Below are 21,919 nucleotides of genomic sequence, written 5' to 3' on the forward strand. Positions count from 1 at the left end.
GACGCTAGTTAGTGAGGTAAATATTTAGGTTCGCCGTCAGCGTTTTATAGCGTCAGGGACCCCCATATACTATCTAATAAATGTTTTAACCCCTTGATTGCCCCCTAGTTAACCCTTTCACCACTGATCACCGTATAACTGTTACGGATGACGCTGGTTAGTTCGTTTATTTTTTATAGTGTCAGGGCACCCGCCGTTTATTACCTAATAAAGGTTTAGCCCCCTGATCGCCCGGCGGTGATATGCGTCGCCCCAGGCAGCGTCAGATTAGCGCCAGTACCGCTAACACCCACGCATGCAGCATACGCCTCCCTTAGTGGTATAGTATCTGATCGGATCAATATCTGATCCGATCAGATCTATACTAGCGTCCCCAGCAGTTTAGGGTTCCCAAAAACGCAGTGTTAGCGGGATCAGCCCAGATACCTGCTAGCACCTGCGTTTTGTGCCTCCGCCCAGCCCACCCAAGTGCAGTATCGATCGATCACTGTCACTTACAAAACACTAAACGCATAACTGCAGCGTTCGCAGAGTCAGGCCTGATCCCTGCGATCGCTAACAGTTTTATTGGTAGCATTTTGGTGAACTGGCAAGCACCAGCCCCAGGCGTCAGGTTAGCGCCAGTACCGCTAACACCCACGCACGCAGCATACGCCTCCCTTAGTGGTATAGTATCTGAACGGATCAATATCTGATCCGATCAGATCTATACTAGCGTCCCCAGCAGTTTAGGGTTCCCAAAAACGCAGTGTTAGCGGAATCAGCCCAGATACCTGCTAGCACCTGCGTTTTGCCCCTCTGCCCGGCCCAGCCCAGCCCACCCAAGTGCAGTATCGATCGATCACTGACACTTACAAAACACTAAACGCATAACTGCAACGTTCGCAGAGTCAGGCCTGATCCCTGCGATCGCTAACAGTTTTTTTTGTAGCGTTTTGGTGAACTGGCAAGCACCAGCCCCAGGCAGCGTCAGATTAGCGCCAGTACCGCTAACACCCACGCACGCACCGTACACCTCCCTTAGTGGTATAGTATCTGAACGGATCAATATCTGATCCGATCAGATCTATACTAGCGTCACCAGCAGTTTAGGGTTCCCAAAAACGCAGTGTTAGCGGGATCAGCCCAGATACCTGCTAGCACCTGCGTTTTGCCCCTCCGCCCGGCCCGGCCCAGCCCACCCAAGTGCAGTATCGATCGATCACTGACACTTACAAAACACTAAACGCATAACTGCAGCGTTCGCAGAGTCAGGCCTGATCCCTGCGATCGCTAACGTTTTTTGGTAGCGTTTTGGTGAACTGGCAAGCGCCAGCGGCCTAGTACACCCCGGTCGTAGTCAAACCAGCACTGCAGTAACACTTGGTGACGTGGCGAGTCCCATAAGTGCAGTTGAAGCTGGTGAGGTGGCAAGCACAAGTAGTGTCCCGCTGCCACCAAAAAGACAAACACAGGCCCGTCGTGCCCATAATGCCCTTCCTGCTGCATTCGCCAATCCTAATTGGGAACCCACCGCTTCTGCAGCGCCCGTACTTCCCCCATTCACATCCCCAACCAAATGCAGTCGGCTGCATGAGAGGCATTTTTATGTCCTCCCGAGTACCCCTACCCAACGAACCCCCAAAAAAGATGTTGTGTCTGCAGTAAGAGCGCGGATATAGGCGTGACACCCGCTATTATTGTCCCTCCTGTCCTGACAATCCTGGTCTTGCATTGGTGAATGTTTTGAACGCTACCATTCACTAGTTGAGTATTAGCGTAGGGTACAGCATTGCACAGACTAGGCACACTTTCACAGGGTCTCCCAAGATGCCATCGCATTTTGAGAGACCCGAACCTGGAACCGGTTACCGTTATAAAAGTTAGTTACAAAAAAAGTGTAAAAAAAAAAAAAAATATGAAATAAAAAAAAATAGTTGTTGTTTTATTGTTCTCTCTCTCTCTATTCTCTCTCTCTATTGTTCTGCTCTTTTTTACTGTATTCTATTCTGCAATGTTTTATTGTTATTGTTATTGTTATTATGTTTTATCATGTTTGTTTTTCAGGTGTGTAATTATTTACACTTTACTGTGCTTTATTGTTAACCATTGTTAACCATTTTTTTGTCTTCAGGTACGCCATTCACGACTTTGAGTGGTTATACCAGAATGATGCCTGCAGGTTTAGGTATCATCTTGGTATCATTCTTTTCAGCCAGCGGTCGGCTTTCATGTAAAAGCAATCCTAGCGGCTAATTAGCCTCTAGACTGCCTTTACAAGCCGTGGGAGGGAATGCCCCCCCCCCCCACCGTCTTCCGTGTTTTTCTCTGGCTCTCCTGTCTCAACAGGGAACCTGAGAATGCAGCCGGTGATTCAGCCAGCTGACCATAGAGCTGATCAGAGACCAGAGTGGCTCCAAACATCTCTATGGCCTAAGAAACCGGAAGCTACGAGTATTTCATGACTTAGATTTCGCCGGATGTAAATAGCGCCATTGGGAAATTGGGGAAGCATTTTATCACACCGATCTTGGTGTGGTCAGATGCTTTGAGGGCAGAGGAGAGATCTAGGGTCTAATAGACCCCAATTTTTTCAAAAAAGAGTACCTGTCACTACCTATTGCTATCATAGGGGATATTTACATTCCCCGAGATAACAATAAAAATGATTAAAAAAAAAAATATGAAAGGAACAGTTTAAAAGTAAGATTAAAAAAGCAAAAAAATAATAAAGAAAAAAAAAAAAAAAAAAACACCCCTGTCGCCCCCTGCTCTCGCGCTAAGGCGAACGCAAGCGGCGGTCTGTCGTCAAACATAAACAGCAATTGCACCATGCATGTGAGGTATCACCGCGAAGGCCAGATCGAGTGCAGTAATTTTTCCAGTAGACCTCCTCTGTAAATCTAAAGTGGTAACCGGTAAAGGCTTTTGAAGGCTTTTAAACATGTATTTATTTTGTTGCCACTGCACGTTTGTGCGCAATTTTAAAGCATGTCATGTTTGGTATCCATGTACTCGGCCTAAGATCATCTTTTTTATTTCATCAAACATTTGGGCAATATAGCGTGTTTTAGTGCATTAAAATTAAAAAAAGTGTGTTTTTTCCCCAAAAAATGCGTTTGAAAAATCGCTGCGCAATTACTGTGTGAAAAAAAAAAATGAAACACCCACCATTTTAATCTGTAGGGCATTTGCTTTAAAAAAATATATAATGTTTGGGGGTTCAAAGTAATTTTTTTGCAAAAAAAAAAAACTTTTTCATGTAAACAATAAGTGTCAGAAAGGGCTTTGTCTTCAAGTGGTTAGAAGAGTTGGTGATGTGTGACATAAGCTTCTAAATGTTGTGCATAAAATGCCAGGACAGTTCAAAACCCCCCCAAATGACCCCATTTTGGAAAGTAGACACCCCAAGCTATTTGCTGAGAGGCATGTCGAGTCCATGGAATATTTTATATTGCGACACAAGTTGCGGGAAAGAGACAAATTTTTTTTTTTTTGCACAAAGTTGTCACTAAATGATATATTGCTCAAACATGCCATGGAAATATGTGAAATTACACCCCAAAATACATTCTGCTGCTTCTCCTGAGTACGGGGATACCACATGTGTGAGACTTTTTGGGAGCCTAGCCGCGTACGGGACCCCGAAAACCAAGCACCGCCTTCAGGCTTTCTAAGGGCGTGAATTTTTGATTTCACTCTTCACTGCCTATCACAGTTTCGGAGGCCATGGAATGCCCAGGTGGCACAAAACCCCCCCAAATGACCCCATTTTGGAAAGTAGACACCCCAAGCTATTTGCTGAGAGGTATAGTGAGTATTTTGCAGACCTCACTTTTTGTCACAAAGTTTTGAAAATTGAAAAAAGAAAAAAAAAAAAGTTTTTTCTTGTCTTTCTTCATTTTCAAAAACAAATGAGAGCTGCAAAATACTCACCATGCCTTTCAGCAAATAGCTTGGGGTGTCTACTTTCCAAAATGGGGTCATTTGGGGGGGTTTTGTGCCACCTGGGCATTCCATGGCCTCCGAAACTGTGATAGGCAGTAAAGAGTGAAATCAAAAATTTTCACCCTTAGAAATCCGGAAGGCAGTGATTGGTTTTCGGGGTCCAGTACGCGGCTAGGCTCCCAAAAAGTCCCACACATGTGGTATCCCCATACTCAGGAGAAGCAGCTAAATGTATTTTGGGGTGCAATTCCACATATGCCCATGGCCTGTGTGAGCAATATATCATTTAGTGACAACTTTATGAAAAAAAAAAAAAAAAAAAAAAAAAAAGTGTCACTTTCCCGCAACTTGTGTCAAAATATAAAATATTCCATGGACTCAATATGCCTCTCAGCAAATAGCTTGGGGTGTCTACTTTCCAAAATGGGGTCATTTGGGGGGGGGTTGTGCCACCTGGGCATTCCATGGCCTCCGAAACTGTGATAGGCAGTGAAGAGTGAAAGCAAAAATTTACACCCTTAGAAATCCTGAAGGCGGTGATTGGTTTTCGGGGCCCCGTACGCGGCTAGGCTCCCAAAAAGTCCCACACATGTGGTATCCCCATACTCAGGAGAAGCAGCTAAATGTATTTTGGGGTGCAATTCCACATAGGCCCATGGCCTGTGTGAGCAATATATCATTTAGTGACGACTTTTTGTAAATATTTTTTTTTTTTTTTTTTTTTGTCATTTTTCAATCACTTGGGACAAAAAAAATAAATATTCAATGGGTTCAACATGCCTCTCAGCAATTTCCTTGGGGTGTCTACTTTCCAAAATGGGGTCATTTGGGGGGGTTTTGTACTGCCCTGCCATTTTAGCACCTCAAGAAATGACATAAAGTAGTCATAAACTAAAAGCTGTGTAAATTCCAGAAAATGTACCCTAGTTTGTAGACGCTATAACTTTTGCGCAAACCAATAAATATACGCTTATTGACATTTTTTTTACCAAAGACATGTGGCCGAATACATTTTGGCCTAAATGTATGACTAAAATTTAGTTTATTGGATTTTTTTTATAACAAAAAGTAGAAAATATCATTTTTTTTCAAAATTTTCGGTCTTTTTCCGTTTATAGCGCAAAAAATAAAAACCGCAGAGGTGATCAAATACCATCAAAAGAAAGCTCTATTTGTGGGAAGAAAAGGACGCAAATTTCGTTTGGGTACAGCATTGCATGACCGCGCAATTAGCAGTTAAAGCGACGCAGTGCCAAATTGGAAAAAGACCTCTGGTCCTTAGGCAGCATAATGGTCCGGGGCTCAAGTGGTTAAAGTGATTTTTTGGTAGAAAATTACTTAGAACCCCTAAACATTATATATATATATTTTTTAAAATTAAAAACAAGTGTGGCGCTAAAAGAAAATGTCCTTTATTGGGCAAAGCCAAACAGAATGGTATCTGGAGGGCAAAATGCACAATAAAGATTATTAATGAAAAAAAGTCCTACAAGGACTAAGAATTAGTTCCAGAAACAATACAACATGGATGGCTGAAAAATGTGTGAATCCATAAATTATGTACCGTGAAAGGTATAACTAATATGTGCTATAAGGAAACGGGTAGTATGAAAAGAACCTCAAAATCCAAACAAAAGGAAAAGGTCTTCATAAAACACTGTGAAAAGTAAATATGATGTGCAACACTAACATATTGTACATGAAAAAACGGTATGTGTATGTGTGGGGGATTGTGCACAACACAAATAAATATAAGTTGGTATAAAGAAAACCAAATATGCTATTACAATAAAAAGTCCATCCAAATTGGAAAAATAAAGTGATGACACTAAGTCCAAATCATGTATTGGAAACAACGATCAGCAACCACTGAATCAACTGAGACAGGACCAATGGATCCAAAGATGGCATCCACAAGTTGCGATCTTGAACATCTGTGTAAATGATGTAGGCAAAAATACCCTTACCGGATAGGATGGACTCCCAGTCAGCGACTTGAGAGTCAAACAGGCTTGTGTAAAAATATGGAGGGTAGTTCCTGGTCCCCGACAGCTGGAGGTATTAGAAGAGTGGCGATGTTCACCGACCTGATCACTCCGATCTCACAGACCCGTCACTCCATAGGTTGCAATGGTAGGTACCTATTGGGACTCCGGCTCCATAGGAAGGATGTCACTCCTCAGAGATGATGGGAAAAGAAAAGAGGCTTCCCCATAGTATAAATCAGCTAAAAAACCAGCTTTATTAAAATAAAATAATAAAAGCACTCAGGCCCTTATATAGCAAAATAATGAAAGTAGCGCTAAAATACAAATGGTGGCAAGACAGGCATCAAAAACCCTACGCGTTTCGTCCGATAGGACTTCTACTGGGGTATATGCCCCCAGTAGAAGTCCTATCGGACGAAACGCGTAGGGTTTTTGATGCCTGTCTTGCCACCATTTGTATTTTAGCGCTACTTTCATTATTTTGCTATATAAGGGCCTGAGTGCTTTTATTATTTTATTTTAATAAAGCTGGTTTTTTAGCTGATTTATACTATGGGGAAGCCTCTTTTCTTTTCCCATCATCTCTGAGGAGTGACATCCTTCCTATGGAGCCGGAGTCCCAATAGGTACCTACCATTGCAACCTATGGAGTGACGGGTCTGTGAGATCGGAGTGATCAGGTCGGTGAACATCGCCACTCTTCTAATACCTCCAGCTGTCGGGGACCAGGAACTACCCTCCATATTTTTACACAAGCCTGTTTGACTCTCAAGTCGCTGACTGGGAGTCCATCCTATCCGGTAAGGGTATTTTTGCCTACATCATTTACACAGATGTTCAAGATCGCAACTTGTGGATGCCATCTTTGGATCCATTGGTCCTGTCTCAGTTGATTCAGTGGTTGCTGATCGTTGTTTCCAATACATGATTTGGACTTAGTGTCATCACTTTATTTTTCCAATTTGGATGGACTTTTTATTGTAATAGCATATTTGGTTTTCTTTATACCAACTTATATTTATTTGTGTTGTGCACAATCCCCCACACATACACATACCGTTTTTTCATGTACAATATGTTAGTGTTGCACATCATATTTACTTTTCACAGTGTTTTATGAAGACCTTTTCCTTTTGTTTGGATTTTGAGGTTCTTTTCATACTACCCGTTTCCTTATAGCACATATTAGTTATACCTTTCACGGTACATAATTTATGGATTCACACATTTTTCAGCCATCCATGTTGTATTGTTTCTGGAACTAATTCTTAGTCCTTGTAGGACTTTTTTTCATTAATAATCTTTATTGTGCATTTTGCCCTCCAGATACCATTCTGTTTGGCTTTGCCCAATAAAGGACATTTTCTTTTAGCGCCACACTTGTTTTTAATTTTATTTTTGTACAATTTGTCTGATTGTGGTGTTGGCTGCTTTGCTTTGTGGTTGGCGCATTATTAATTTTTGAATTTTTGCATATATATTTTTTAGCAGAGACCTTAGAGAATAAAATGGTGGTTGTTTCAGTATTTTATGTCACATTGTATTTGCTCATCGGTCTTTCAAATGCAATTTTTTGAGCAAAAATACACTTTAATGAATAAAAAAAAATAAAGGAAAGTTAGCCCAATTTTTTTGTATAATGTGAAAGATGATGTTACGCCGTGAGAATCGTGATCTTTATTTTTTCTAAGCAAAAGAATGGTGATTCTCATCTTAGCCAGAATCGTGCAGCTCTACAACTTTGTAGACTGTTCATTCTTGCTGAAACAAGGTGTCTCACTAGCTGGTAAAGCCAGCATAAGCATGACGTCTTCACAACACAAGCAACCACTTGCCTCCCAATTATCTACAGAATGTGATGGGACTGATAGAGAGACGATAATAGCGGGTCATTTTGTTTCTGTAAAGCAGCGTTTAGTTTTTATAATTAGCTGGGTGCTTTACAAAAGAAGTAACTACTATGTATACAGGCTTTACAGGTGACAGTGGAAGCTCCCATTTGCCCATCATTAGGATTAATCACTTTCGGTCCCTTTCACACAGGCAGACCAATCGGTCTCTCCATTATCCTCTATGGAGCAGCGGATGTAAGTGGACATGTGCTTGTTTACACCCGCCGACATCCGAACTGATCCGATAAAAACAGATGGATGGGGATCTGTTCCTTATTCGTCTAACAGATCGGATGGCAGTCGGGTGTAAATGGACAGGCAGTCTGTTTACATCTGACCGCCTATAGAGGAGAGCGGGCTGTGTCTGCTCTGCATAAGCATGAACCAGCCATCTGCTTGTTCAGCAGGGATCAGCAGACAGATTCCCTGCTGAGTAGGCAGACTCCTGGCAGGGTCCCCCCACCACGTGGAAGGGGACTTATACGTTATATATTATTTAATTTAGTGCCTGATCCCCTCCGCTACTATGTGCAAAAAATACATAAAAAAACAACTCAAAGTTGGGGTTTGCTGCTGTACACGTAGATGTGTTCCCACAAACTCAAATAGTACATGGTAAAGCTCTACCCCTCTAATATGCCATGTTAAATAAAGTGCAAAATAAGCAAATAACCTTAGAAGTCAAAAAATGTGCAGGAATAGTACCTAAAAGGGAATCGGATGTGCAAAAATATTGCCTGCTGACAAGGAATAAAACCTTAATGCATAATATGGATTATAAACATAGAAACGTGAAAAAATATCAAAATCTAATAATATCAGTCTATGTGATCAAAATAAATAAAAAATTATATACATAAAATCCGGGGAAAATCGTGCATGTTATACGCCGATCTCTGCTGATTGTGAGCGAAGCGGAGCGCCACCGATATACACATAGCCGAGTGTACTCGGCTCCGCTCACAGTCACCCCCAGCCCCGCCATTGGACCTGTGTTATGTCCATCATAGGGGCGGGACTGCGAGAGGAGCCGAGCTTAGCCGAGTACACTCGGCTTTGTATATGTCGGCTGCGCTCGTTCCTCTCCGCTCACAGTCAGCGGAGATCGGCGCCAATTTTAAATAATCAGCTTGCAATGAGGCTGGGCAATGCTGCAAAGACACTGGGGCAAGGCTGCAGATGGACACTGGGCAAGGCTGCAATGATGGACAAGGCTGCAGATGGACAATGACAAGGCTGCATTGATGGGCATTTAAATGTAAGTTTTTTTCCTTAAACCTCCCCCTTAAATTTGGGGTGCAAGTTATACGCCGGCGCCTGTTATACGCTGATAAATATGGTATATATAATATATAAATAAATCAGCCGTGACCAAAAGTTCATTGAATAAAAAAAAACTCCTCTGCGCATGTGGCGTTTATCACAAATCACCTCCAGTGCCTCTTCACCATCCAAACTATGCGCTCACCTCACATACAGACCTTCCACAGGTCACTGTAAGCCTTCCCCTTTAAGGGGTATATATTCCAATGGCTGGCAGCTGGGATCCTGTTCCAGGGACACTCGTTCCGTTATGCAGTATTCCTCATATATAAGGTGCTCATAAAAATCAGACAAACTGACACAGTGCTGAATTGTTTAAAAAACATTACACTTAAAACAATCAGGGTGTGTGAGCCCCTTATTCGTCACTTGGATATTGCCGTGTCTTGGCTCTGTGAAGCTAGTGATTTCCTGTTCATGCGCAATGACGTCACCAAGCCCCGCCCTGTTTCGTCACCCGTCTTGTGACTTCAAGGATTTTTTTTCACTTGATATGTTTATGATCCATATTATGCATTAAGGTTTTATTTTATGTCAGCAAGCAATATTTTTGCATATCCTTTTTAGGTACTATTCCTGCGCATTTTTTGACTGACTTATTTTGCACTTTATTTAACATCACATATGTCATGCCCCGATTTATAAATAGAAAGGTATTTTGCTTACCCATATCTTTTACCACCTCTCCAGGCAACAGGAGCAGCTCTTCCATTCCAGCAAGCATTTTGGGACCTAAAACCGCAGAAAGGTAAAAATCACAATAACGGAGCCTTCTGAATGCAGGGCCGCACCTGGCCTATAAAAACCCAGCTATTCAGGAGCAGATCCTTGGGACATGAACAGAGCACCAAGTCATTCACCAATCACAAGTTTTTCTGGCAGAATTCTGCATAATGCTTTCAGGGCACATTACACAATACAAGAGAAATGATATGTAAATGCAAGTGGGTCTGTTTCCACATTAAACAAGATTGGACAAGACATCTGCAATATCAGTCTACTGAAAGCAAGAGATAAAAAATGTAATCACAAAGTCCTAGAACTATCCAAATCCAGAGATTCTCAAAAAGTCACATTATTTTTGTGCAGTTATGAGTCTAGGTTGGTATGGCACCTAATCCAAAATCATTCCAGAAACCTTTGAGTTTCTGCACAGTTCCTGAGTATAGGCCTATTATTAATAGAGGTAACAGGTTCCCAGAAAAAAAAAAAAAAAAAAAAATTATATAAGCTTCAAAGTGTACTTCCACCTTTGTAGCCAATTTGGGATAACACCTTCGTTATATCTGGTTACATGTTCCTATTCGCATAAGAACGTTTAAAAAAATATTTAAAAACTGCTGCTTACCTTTTTAATTGCTGTTTTCTGAAAACTCCAAAATCCTACCTATCTTTCCTCTTGTATGTAATAAGGAGGGGGCTGGGGAGTTAAGTATACCATAATTAACCCTGTCTGTACTGTGCTGCCAGATCTTCACAATTTGTTATACCACTAGATGTACACACTGGGGGAAAAAAAATTAACTAAAAGGCTCGGTTCACACAGGGGCGGCACGACTTGCAGGTCGCCTCACCGAGGCGACCTGCACATGACTGCCACGGCGACTTGCAAATCGACTTCTGTATAGAAGTCTATGCAAGTCGCCTCAAGTCGCCCCAAAAGAAGTACAGGAACCTTTTTCTTGCGTCGCTCCGATTAGAACGGTTACATTGTACAGAACGGGACGCTACTTGTCAGGCGACTAGGTTGCCTGACAAGTCGTCCTAGTGTGAACCGAGCCAAACTGGAGAGTGCAAAATATGGTGCAGCTCTGCATAGAAACCAATCAGCTTTCAGGTTTTATTGTCAAAGCTGACATTAGAAGCCGATTGGCTGCCATATACAGCTGCACCAGATTCTGAGTGCTCCAGTTTAGTAAATCTCCTCCAGTGTCTTTCCTAACAAAAGTGTTAAGCCAACCATACATGGATTGAAATTTGGCTGGTTCAGCAGGGACTGGTCAAATTTCGATCCATAAATGGGCAGGCTGATTGTACCCAAGTCGATCTATCTATCAGACACTAACTGACACTTTTGAAACTTTGTGGGAACCAGTGACACTAATGCAGTGATCAGTGCTAAAAATATGCACTGTCCTAATGACACTGGCTGGGAAGGGGTAGAACACCTAGGGTTAACTGTGCGCCTAGCCAGTGTTTTTGTGTACACAGTGTGCTGCTTTCACTAGGGGAAGAGATCGATTCTATTCCCTACTTTGCAGGAACACAGGATCGTCCCTTCCCCTATGTCAGAATTGAGATAAGCCTTGTTTACATAGTAGAACACAGAGAACTGAGTAAGCCTAATGATCGCCGGGTGCTGGAGGACATTGGGCCCCCGGGACCCGCAGATTAGTTCCTGCTGTAAATTATCACAGCAGAAGTGGCCCGCCGGCAGCGCACGTTTTCTGCAGGCGGAAGTGTAGGATCACGTATATATACACACACGTGATCTTTCGGACAGCTGCTGCCCTGTAGCAGTAAAAGTGCTATAAAGGCGGTCAACAAGTGGTTAAAGTTGTCAAGGCTCGGGTGGTACATTGTATGTTAATGCACTTTCAATCCAATCTGTCTATAAATAAGCATATTTTAAGTTAGTCAGAACAACAGAAGCTGCCTAAAGAGTAGAAAAGGTAAGAAATATTTTTTGCAGTTATCATTTGTAGTGCTGTGTGAATGAGAACACATAACAAACAAAGTGGAGTTTCTAACAATTGGCTGCAGAGGTGGAAATATGCTTTAAAAGGGATTTCTGTATTGCTGCAGTTTTAAAGCCCCCCTCACCTCCCTCAGCCCATTGTAAAGAACAGAAGGCTAGTGTTTACCACGCCATTGTATTTTATGGTTATGGTATAACACAAGATTTCAACAGCAGGTGGCGGGCAGGTGAACACTAATTGCGTCTCCAAATAACCAAAAAAAAAAAAACTTAGAAGAGCTCTGGAAGAGAATTCACAAAAAAAAAAAAAAAAAGCGATTTTAAATTTTCTCATAAGCTTGGCCCAAACAAACTATTTAAAGTGATAGGAATTAGGATTTAATAAAACTCATTATATAAAAAAAAGTTACTCTTTAGACCCCTTTCACACTGGAGGCATTTTTCAGGCGCTTTAGCGATAAAAATAGCGCCTGTAAAGTGCCTGAAAAAGGCCTCAGCTGCAATCCCAGTGTGAAAGCCCGAGTGCTTTCACACTGGGGCGCTGCGCTGGCAGTAGGGCTGGGGGAAAAAAAACAATTTAAATCTTGAATCGAGTTGAGAGGTCAAATCGATTCAAAATTTAAGCAAATCGTTTTTTTTCGATTTTTTTTTTTTTTTTTTTTCAACGCGCCGGTCCCGAGGAGCTGCGGGCAGGAGTTTTTAGACGAGACCGCGGCTTTGGCCTAGTCCGTGAGGCCAGACGCCGTGGACTAGGCCGAAGCCACGGCCTCCCCTAAAAACTTCTGCCCGCAGCTCCTCGGGACAGACGCTGTGTCGACAAAAAAAAAAAAAAAAACTCGATTCAAATAGTGAATCGAGTTTTTTTTTTTTTTTTAGGAAAATCGCAGATTTTTTTATTTTTTTTTTTTAAAGAAAATCTCCCAGCCCTAGCTGGCAGGATGTCAAAAAAAGTCCTGCAAGCAGCTTCTTTGCAGCGATGTAGGAGCGGTAAATACACCGATCCTAAAAGCGCCCCTGCCCATTGAAATCAATGGGCAGCGCCGCCAAAACGCCCAACCCTTTTTCGGCCGCTAGCGGGGGTTAAAACCCCCCTGCTGGCGGCCCGAAAAGCTCTTTAAAAACTTAGCTAAAAATAGAGGCACTTTACCGACAACGCCCGGGCGCTGGCAGTGTGAAAGTAATTGTAAACTTATTTTTGGTTAGTCGCCTTACATATGGAAGTCAGGGGGTTAGCATGAAGGCCAGGCAACCAGTATTTTTAGTAGGAGAGCTCAGCAAGGAATATTTCTCTCATAACGGGTGGTCTATCCACAACATACTGTATGATACGGAAATATAAAATACCTTGGTAGTGTGTGTGTGTTGCTTTGCTTGCCTGCTCAGAAGATTGTCCCCGTGGGGTGTGGTCACATGATCATGACATCATCACAGCTGCGGAGACCGTGACCGTCCTGGTGATGCAGTTCCAGAAGTAACAAGGACAGCTCAGTTCCTCTCTTGTAATCCTCCACTCAGCATTTCTTCTGTTCATCTAGTGTCTTCTCTCTGCACCAAATAGAGATCACACTGTTCTACATAAAGCAGAAGATGCTGAACAAGACAACATTTGCTCTGGAAAGTTATATTTAAAAAGGGTGTTGCCAGCTTCTTTTAATAATTATATATGCATCAAACACTTTTGATTACCTGATCAATGAACTTACAAGAAGCCAGTAATTATATAAGACCTCTTTTGGTCTGTTAATACAGTGGGGGAAATAATTATTAGATCCCCCTGCAGATTTGGTAAGTTTGCCCACCTACAAAGAAATGAAGGATCTATAATTGTTATCATAGGTGTATTTTAAATGATAGAGACAGAATATCAACCAAAATCCAGAAAAAAAAAAACACACATGATACAAATGTTATAAATTGAAGTCCAGTGAGTAAAATAAGTATTTGATCCCCTACCGCCCAACAATAATGCTGGCTCCCACAGACTGTCTATAGCAGTGATGGCGAACCTTGGCACCCCAGATGTTTTGGAACTACATTTCCCATGATGCTCATGCACTCTGAAGTGTAGTTGAGCATCATGGGAAATGTAGTTCAAAAACATCTGGGGTGCCAAGGTTCACCATCACTGGTCTATAGTATTTGCTCATGTGGTACACAGATCAGTCCTGTCAATTCGTCAAGAAGGTGCTGCTAACAACAGCTCCTTATGTGTATAAAAGACACCTGTAGACAGAATCTCCTTCTTCTATTCAAACCTCACCATCATGGGCAAGACCAAAGAGCTGTCAAAGGACGTCAGGGAGAAGACTGTAGACCTGCACAAGGCTGGAATGGGCTACAAGACCTTCAGCAAGAAGCTTGGTGAGGAGACAACTGTTGGAGCGATTATTCGCAAATTGAAGAAATACAAAATAACCATCAATTGCCCCCCTGGTCTGGAGCTCCATGCAAGATTTCGCCTCATGGGGTAAGGAGGATCATGAGAAAAAAAGTGAGGGATCAGCCCAGAACTACACGGGAGGAGCTTGTGAATGATATCAAAGCAGTTGGGACCACAGTCACCAAACAAGCCATTGGTGACACAATATGCCGCCATGGATTGAAATCCTGCAGCACCCGCAAGGTCGTTCCCCCTCAAGAAGGACCATGTACAGGCCTGTCTGACGTTTGCCAATGAACATCTAAATGATTCAGAGAAGGATTGGGAGAAGGTGCTGTGGTCAGATGACACCAAAATTGAACTCTTTGGTATTAACTCGACTCACCTGTTTGGAGGAATTAAAATGCTGACTATGACCCTAAGAACACCATCCCTACAGTCAGGCACAGAGGTGGAAACATTATACTTTGGGGCTGTTTCTCCGCTAAAGATACCGGCTGACTTTGCCACATTGAGAGACCAATGGACAGGACCATGTATTGTAAAACATTGCATGAGAACCTTCTTCCCTCAGCCAGAACACCGAAGATGGGTCATGGATGACCTAAAACATACCGCCAAGGCAACAAAGGAGTGGCTCAAGAAGAAGCACATCAAGGTCATGGAGTGGCCTAGTCAGTCTCCAGACCTTAGTCCTATAGAAAATTTATAGAGGGAGCTGAAACTTCGAGTTGCCAAGTGACAGCCACCAAACCTTAAAGAGGAAGTAAATCCTGATGGGTTTTACTTACTCTTTTGCTCCCTGCTCAGTGCTAAACCTTTAGCCTTTCAAGATTAAACATGCAAACGGCATCACAGATGTCATTATACTATATTTATTTATATACGCTCACTTTATTGCTAAAATTACTGTGAAATTCAAGCGGTAGCTGGGTGTAGTAAGATGTCCGCTGCCTTCTTCTGATGCAGGTGTTCTGTCAGATTAGCAAACCTGGTAGCAGTGGAACGCATGCGCAGCTGACAGAACGTCCATTCCGTTACATTATCTAAAGGGTTCGCCAATCTGAAAGAACACCGGTGTTCTATCTGAAACCACTACCCATCAGAAAATGCAACCGAAGTGACGTTCCCTCATGGTCATCTTGGTACACCCTGCACTCTTCCGCAGTCCGATGGCAGCAAGCGGACATATTTTTACACCCCCCGAAGACTTGCATTTCACACTTATTTTTACCAGTAAATCCCGCTTATTTAGTGAAATACAGTATTTGGAAGTCTGTGACACTGTTTTGATGTTTAATTTTAAAAGCAGCGGTGTTCTGTCAGATCAGCAAACCTGTGAGATCAGCAGGCTTGCCGATGCTTTTAGTGCCGGTTTACACAGGGGCGACTTGTCAGGCGACCTAGCCGCCTGACAAGTCGCGTCCCGTTCTGTACTACGGCACCGTTCTAATAGGAGCGACGCAAGCCGCTCCGACTTAGAAAAAGGTTCCTGTAGTATTTTTGGGGCGACTTCAGGCGACTTGCATTGACTTCTATACAGAAGTCGTTTTGCAAGTCGCCGCTGAAGTCGTGTGCAGGTCGCCTCGGTGAGGCGACCTGCAAGTCGTGCCGCCCCTGTGTGAACCGGCACTTACATTTCAACATCAAAACAGTGCCACGGACTTCCAAATACTGTATTCCACTAAAAAAGCGGAATTTACTGGTTAAAATTAAGTGTGAGATGCAAGTCTTCGGTGGGTGTAAAAAGATGTCTGCTTTGCCGCCTTCTGACTGTAGGCTTACTGTGGACAAGTGCGGGGTGTTCCAAGATGGCTGCCACAGAACGTCACTTCCGTTGCCGTTTCTGATGGGTAGCGGTATTCTGATAGAACGCCGGCTCTAAAAACAAAAAACAAAACAAAAACATATGGTACCTGCAGGCATCATCCCGGGATAACCAGCAAAGGCCCAGCGACATACCAGAAGTGGTTAAACTCGGGCTAAAGAGTTTGACAGGTGGCACCACCCGCCACACTCACTTTCAAAGGGCAGTGAACACACCACCTATCTGAAAGGGACAATAAAGGGTAACTGAAGACACTAGTTCCAGTGACAACCAGGGATTCCCTTCACTGTGCAGGGATTTCCTCTCACTTCCTGTTTTGGTTTTGGGACAGGAAGTGAATGTAAATTCCCTCCCCCCAATGGGATACAAATGGCAAAAAGAAACCTGACAGGGGTTAGAACCCTCCCTTATGCTATCCAAAATGATATATAAAAAAAGTTGACCTTTAGTTCTAGTTTAACCACTTATGGACCGCCCGCCATCATTATATGGTGGCTGTTTGATAGCTGCCATAACCGCGGTATATTTTTAAACAGCGGGCGGTCCGTCAACAGATAAAAGTGGTCTCTGCGGGGGATTCGCCACAAGATCACTTTTATCGGCGGTGGGACAGGTGCCCCGCCCATCCCTGGTGGTTTCCGACGCTTACCGGAGATGATAGGGGTCCTTTCCCCTCAGAGACACAGAGTCGAGGGAGGGAAAGATGACCCCCACTCCGCTCCATAACACTGGATGACGGAAGCGACGTCAAACGTCAATTCTACCCAATGCTCTCAAAGGGGACATTTTTTTTATTGGAAAAAAAAAAAAACTAATTTTTATTTATTTTTTGCTTTTAAGTGTAAATATGAGATCTGAGGTCTTGTTGACCCCCCAGATCTCATATTTAAAGCGGGGGTCCACCTACATCATCTAAAAAAAAAAAAATATTAAAAGCCAGCAGCTACAAATTCTGCAGCTGCTGACTTTTAATACATGGCCACTTACCTGTCCCAGAGTCCAGCGCTGTTGGCGGGGGACGCCGAGAACCCGCTCGGTTCTCGGCAGCTGCCGCCGCCATCCTAGGTGAGGGAGTCAGGAAGTGAAGCGTTGCGGCTTCACTTCCCGGTTCCCTACTGCGCATGCGCGAGTCGCGCTGCGCGTCCCAAGTGGTCCCCGCTCTCTCTCCTGGGAGCTGTGTGTTTCCCAGCAGACAGCGCGGTCGGGACGGGAAGAGGCATAGACTCCCATGGGAGTGTATGCCGGAAGTGGGTGCAAATACCTGTCTTAGACAGGTATCTGCACCCCCCTCCCCCCTGAAAGGTGGCAAATGTGACACCGGAGGGGGGGAGGGTTCCAAAAAGCGGAAGTTCCATTTTTGTGTGGAACTCCGCTTTAAGAGGTCCTGTCATGCTGATTTCTATTACAAGGGATGTTTACATTCCTTGTAATAGGAATAAAAGTGACCCAAATTTTTTTTTTAAAAAAAGACAGTGTACAAATAAAAAATAAATAAGAAAAAATGTTTTTTTTAAAGCGCCCCGTCCCGCAGCGAAGGCATACGTAAGTCGCGCCTGCATATGAAAACCACACATGTGAGGTATCAACGCGATCGTTACAGCGAGTGCAATAATACTAGTACTAGACCTCCTCTGTAACTCAAAACTGGTAACCTGTGGAAAATTTTAAACGTCGCCTATGGAGATTTTTAAGGATCAAAGTTTGTCGCCATCCGCGAGCGGGCGCAATTTTGAAGCGTGACATGTTGGGCATCAATTTATTAAATTATCTTTCACAAGAAAATGTTTCACATTATCTTTCATAGAAAAAAAATTGGGCTAACTTTACTGTTGCTTTATTTTTTAACCACTTACTGGGCACTTACACCCCCCTCCTTGCCCAGACCAATTTTTAGCTTTCAGTGCTGTTACACTTTGAATGACAATTGCGCGGTCATGCTCAATGTACTTGAATGAAATTTTTATCATTTTTTTCACACAAATGGAGCTTTCTTTTGGTGGTATTTAATCACCACTTGGGTTTTTATTTTTTGCAAAACAAACAAAAAAAACAGAAATAGAAAAAAAAAAAAAAAAAGTTTCATAGTTTGTTATAAAATTTGGCAAACAGGTAATTTTTCTCCTTCATTGATATTCGCTGATGAGGCTGCACTGATGGGCACAGTAAAGGCGACACTGATAGGCACAGAAAAGGCGACACTGATGGGCACAGATAAGGCGACACTGACGGGCACAGATAAGGCGACACTGACGGGCACAGATAAGGCGACACTGACGGGCACAGATAAGGCGACACTGACGGGCACAGATAAGGCGACACTGACGGGCACAGATAAGGCGACACTGACGGGCACAGATAAGGCGACACTGACGGGCACAGATAAGGCGACACTGACGGGCACAAATAAGTCGACACTGATGGGCACAGATAAGGCAACACTGATGGGCACAGATAAGGCGACACTGATGGGCACAGATAAGGCGACACTGATGGGCACAGATAAGGCGACACTGATGGGCACAGATAAGGCGACACTGATGGGCACAGATAAGGCGACACTGATGGGCACAGATAAGGCGACACTGATGGGCACAGATAAGGCGACACTGATGGGCACAGATAAGGCGACACTGATGGGCACAGATAAGGCGACACTGATGGGCACAGATAAGGCGACACTGATGGGCACAGATAAGGCGACACTGATGGGCACAAATAAGTCGACACTGATGGGCACAAATAAGGCGACACTGATGGGCACAGATAAGGCAACACTAATGGGCACAGATAAGGCGACACTGATGGGCACAAATAAGTCGACACTGACGGGCACAGATAAGGCGACACTGACGGGCACAAATAAGTCGACACTGACGGGCACAAATAAGTCGACACTGATGGGCACAGATAAGGCAACACTGATGGGCACAGATAAGGCAACACTGATGGGCAGCGATAAGGCGACACTGATGGGCAGCGATAAGGCGACACTGATGGGCACAGATAAGGCGACACTGATGGGCACAGATAAGGCGACACTGATGGGCACAGATAAGGCGACACTGATGGGCACAAATAAGGCGACACTGATGGGCACAAATAAGGCGACACTGATGGGCACAGATAAGGCAACACTAATGGGCACAGATAAGGCGACACTGATGGGCACAAATAAGTCGACACTGATGGGCACAGATAAGGCGACACTGATGGGCACAGATAAGGCGACACTGATGGGCAGCAATAAGGCGACACTGATGGGCAGCGATAAGGCGACACTGATGGGCACAGATAAGGCGATACTGAGGGGCACTGATGAGTGACACTGATGGGTGACATTTATAGGTGGCACTGTGGACACTGATGGGTGGCGTTAGTGGGCACTGGTAGGCAGCACTGGTGGGCACAGAAGCCTCTGCAGAGGCTCTCCATGATCGGGACTGATGTCCCTCTCACAGCCGCCGGTGATCGGCTTTTTTTTTTTTTTTTCTCGCGTGAGGAGAAAAAATAATCGATTATCGGCTCTGTTTACATCACATGATCCGCTGATCAGGTGGTAATGTATCGACCACTTACTCCGATCTGCGATCAGCCGAGTCTCATAGACTCGCTGATCACAGAGCGGGGCGCGCAGGCCTGCTTGAGCACGGGAGAACGTCTATGGACGTCCTACTGACAAAGTAGGTCCGCGCTGCAGCCGTCTTTCGGCTATAGCGCGGACGGGAGGTGGTTAATTTAAGAAAAAAAAAAAAGTGCATTTTTTTTGTAAATTGCGCTTGTGAGATCGCTGCGCGAATACGGTGTGACATAAAGTATTACAACGACCGCCAGATGTTTTGGAACTACGTTTCCCATCATGCTCATGCACTCTGCAGTGTAGTTGAGCATCATGGGTAATGTAGTTCAAAAGCATCTGGGGTGCCAAGGTTCATCAGCACTGTCCTAGGGTGTCTGAAAAAAAAATGTATATGTGTATATATATATATATATATATATATATATATATATATATATAATGTTTGGGGTTCTAATAATTTTCTATAAAAAAAAAAAGATTTTACCTTGTGAACAAGTTTGAAAAATAGGCGTGGTTAACGTTGTCATGAGAGTGAGAACACTTCCAATGGGGACACCACCAGTTTAAGAGGGGACCCCCTCCCCCCACACTCTGGGGGACTTCCTGTGGTGTCCCTGGGACAGGAAGTGAAGGGAAGCCCCTCTATGGTATACAGACAGTACAGAACACCCCGGCAGGAACTTTAACCCTTAAATACTCCATCCGAATCTACAAAATACAAGTGTTTGTCTCTCCATACAGTTTATTCCGCCCCCACACACTGCACCTGTCACCTCCTACTGCACTACAAGTCCCAGCAATGCTGCCAGCCCTGAGTGGTGTCTGTGATCAGTGACGTCATGGACAAGTTCTATAAGAGGGACCCGAGTAGTTCTGACACCCCACCCCCCCACGCTTCCTCCTCACCTCTCCCGGAATCCTCCGACACTTCTCGCGAGAACTCGCCCCCCCCCGCGCGCTCACACACACACACAAGTGATTCAATGTAGGGGGCGCGCGGCAACGCACGGAGACGCGCCGGAGCGCGTGCACGCCGTAGTAGTATCTGGGAGGAGGAGGGGGAGGGACTGAGGTTTTCACCTGTATTACAGTCATGTTCACCTCTCCAACGTATTCCTAACCACACCCCGCCGGGCGCTCCAGCATTTCCATTGGTCACAAATCACACTTTTCTACGGATTGCTCTTACTAGGTCATGTGACCACTCCGCTTTGGTTTCTGAAGTTTTCTCCCAAATCCTGGAAATGGGAACAGCCCAGATGTGACCAGCAGGGGGCGCTTTATGTCAGGGAGGATGAAGTGTGGTGGGGGTATTGGGGATGCAGAGTGAGCTGTAATGAGGGTGCAGTGTGGGGTGTGCAGGGTAAGGGTGGAGGGACACAGGGTGAGATGTAATACAGATGGCTACAGAGAGAGCATATTGGGGAATTCTGGGAGTGATGTGTAATAGGAGGTGTGGGGTGTGCAAAGTGTTGTATTGGGGGTGCAGAGAGTTGGGTAATGGGGGTGCAGAGAGTTGGGTAATGGGGGTGCAGAGTATCCGGGATGCAGAGAGGTTGGGGAAATGGGGGGGCAGGGTGTAGAATGGTGGGGTATTGGGGATGCAGAGAGGTGGGAGGGGGAAAGAAAGTAGGGGTATTGGGAATGCAGAGTGTTGGGGTATAGGGGGTGCAGAGAGTTGGGTATATGGGGTGTAGAGTGTTGGGGTATGATGGTTGCAGTGTTTTAGGGTATAGGGGATGCAGAGTGTTGGGGATTCAGAGAGTTTGGGTATAGGGGGTGCAGACAGTTGGGTATAGGGGGTGTACAGTGTTGGGGTATTGGGAATGCAGAGAGGTGGGGTAATTGGGGGGAAGGAAGTTGGGGTATTGGGGATGCAGAGAGTTGGGTATGGGGGTGCAGATTATTGGGGATGCAGAGAGGTTGGGGAAATGGGGGGGGGGAATTGGGGGTGCATAATGTTGGGGTATTGGGGGTGCAGAAAGGTTGGGTAATGGGGGTGCAGATTATTGGGGATGCAGAGAGGTTGGGGAAATGGGGGGGGGAATTGGGGGTGCATAATGTTGGGGTATTGGGGATGCAGAGAAGTGGGGTATTGGGGGTACAGAATGTTGGGGTATTGGGGGTGCAGAGAGGTGTGGTATTGGGGGTTCAGAATGTTGGGGTATTGGGGGTGCAGAGAGGTGGGGTTGCAGAGGGTGCAGAGTGTTGGTGTATTGGGGATGCAGAGATGTGGGGTATTGGGGATGCAGAGATGTGGGGTATTGGGGGTGCAGAGAGGTGGGGTTGCAGAGGGTGCAGTATGT

At 44.5% G+C, this 21,919-nt stretch overlaps 1 pseudogene; it reads right to left on the reverse strand.

Moving 5' to 3' along the window:
- LOC141126956 (phosphatidylinositol-3,5-bisphosphate 3-phosphatase MTMR2-like) overlaps positions 1-20,617 on the reverse strand; it is an 84,089-nt pseudogene extending 63,472 nt beyond the window's left edge.
- Between the last annotated feature and the right edge of the window lie 1,302 nt (positions 20,618-21,919).

This window comes from Aquarana catesbeiana, linkage group LG02 (genome assembly GCF_042186555.1).
Source record: "Aquarana catesbeiana isolate 2022-GZ linkage group LG02, ASM4218655v1, whole genome shotgun sequence".
Taxonomy (NCBI): domain Eukaryota; kingdom Metazoa; phylum Chordata; class Amphibia; order Anura; family Ranidae; genus Aquarana; species Aquarana catesbeiana.